The following is a 1,613-nucleotide window of genomic DNA, read 5'->3' as shown; positions in this document are numbered from 1 at the left end:
AGTGATTCATGGGCCCCAAGTCATGAAGCAGCCGCCATCTTGAGCACTGTTGATGACCCAACTAGAGAAAAAGAAAGCTGCCTGGAGAGTCCCGAATCTACAATTAAATGCTGTAACCAGAAGTGATCCGTGGCTCCTGCACATCACTCATTGGCCAGAATTACTCACGCGGCCCCACCCAACTGCAGGGGGAGAGGAAGTGCCCTCCTACCTGAGCCTGGATGGCAGGGAGCTGCTTACTCTAAGTACCAAAACTTCCCACTGGCTCTAGCCATTATAGGGTAAAATGCAAGCCTATGAGCATTGTATACGTAAGACTTCCTTTAAAAAAAAAATTTGATTTTATTTTTGAGCAAGAGACAGAGCACGAGTGGTGAGGGGCAGAGAGAGGGAGACCCAGAATCCGAAGCAGGCCCCAGGCTCCGAGCTGTCAGCGCAGAGCCTGATGCGGGGCTCGAACCCGCGAACCGCGAGATCATGACCTGAGCCGAAGTCAGACGCTCAACCGACTGAGCCACCCAGGCACCCCGGACATAAGACTTTCTGAGACCCGTGTCCTCTCAATGTCCATTCTTGAAATGATCACATAATTTGGCTATTGGGCCCCACATTCCTGCCTCGAAACTCTCGGTTGAGCTGAGAACTGACCATCTTCTGTGGATGGGGTCGTGCTTTTACCCCAGTGTCAATGGGGCCTACCCTTCTAGAGGAGTCAGGAACCATGTCTGTCCTATACCCCTAAAATCTCCTAAAGCTTTCTACCACTCCCTTACGCACTTCCACTCCGACACCCACACTGTTTCCTTGCTCCTCCTCCGGCAGCCCAGGCTTGCACACACCCCATGGCCTTTGCACTGTGCTTTTTCTCTGTCTGCCCAAAACACTCTCCTTCCAGAACTCCCTGGGGCTCCCATGCCTTCCACCCCCACATCCATGCCTTTTGTCTTGGTACCTATGCGCATCCTTGGGAGTCGAGGGTGGAGCCACAGTGGTGCCTGGCTAGCTCAGTCAGTGGAGCGTGTGACTCTTGATCTCGGGGTCATGAGTTCGAACCCCACATTGGGTTCGAATTTTTTAAAATAAAAAAAAAGATGGTGGAGCCACAAAATGGGGATTCAGGGACATAGATTCCCAAATCTTCACGTGGAGATGTTCCTCTGATCAGGAATTTACAGGAGCAAGAATTAACCATCTATTGTGCCAAACCACCAAGATTTGGGACTTCTCTATCAACGACTCTGACAGTACCCTAAAAAGTGAGCTTGTTCACGTTCAGGGGTGAAATGTTTGCAAGCCCACCTGTCTACAGTTCTCCCATTGGAAGCCATGTTCTCCAATCAGTTTTCTCAGAGTTAAAAGTGATCATTTGTTCTCCCTAGGACACCTACATTTGTCCTTCAATGTATTCTGCATTTGGATGAGGGCAGAGGATGTTGCTTATTAATTGAGACTCCTAAAAAACATGGGGCCCCTCCCCACTCATGCTCTGTCTCTCTGTCTTAAAAATAAATAAAACATTTAAAAAAATTAAAAAACAAAAATAAAAAAACAAAAACAAAAAAAACTCCTAAAAAACCAACAAACCAACAACAGTTAAGTCCTGAAAATATCAC

The 1,613-nt window shown here is 47.9% G+C and overlaps 1 non-coding gene across 1 annotated transcript; it reads right to left on the bottom strand.

Annotated features, from left to right (window-relative positions):
* Window positions 1-439: 439 nt before the first annotated feature.
* On the bottom strand, window positions 440-524 carry TRNAR-UCG (transfer RNA arginine (anticodon UCG)). The gene has a single exon. It is a non-coding gene; the product is annotated as a tRNA-Arg (tRNA).
* Window positions 525-1,613: the final 1,089 nt, after the last annotated feature.

Source organism: Lynx rufus, unplaced genomic scaffold (assembly GCF_022079265.1).
Source record: "Lynx rufus isolate CCGP_SWC_20201006 ecotype Redwood Valley unplaced genomic scaffold, mLynRuf1.p SCAF_8, whole genome shotgun sequence".
NCBI lineage: Eukaryota > Metazoa > Chordata > Mammalia > Carnivora > Felidae > Lynx > Lynx rufus.
Note: the sequence above shows the minus strand (reverse complement) of the source record. Positions and strands in the feature narration are given on the sequence as shown.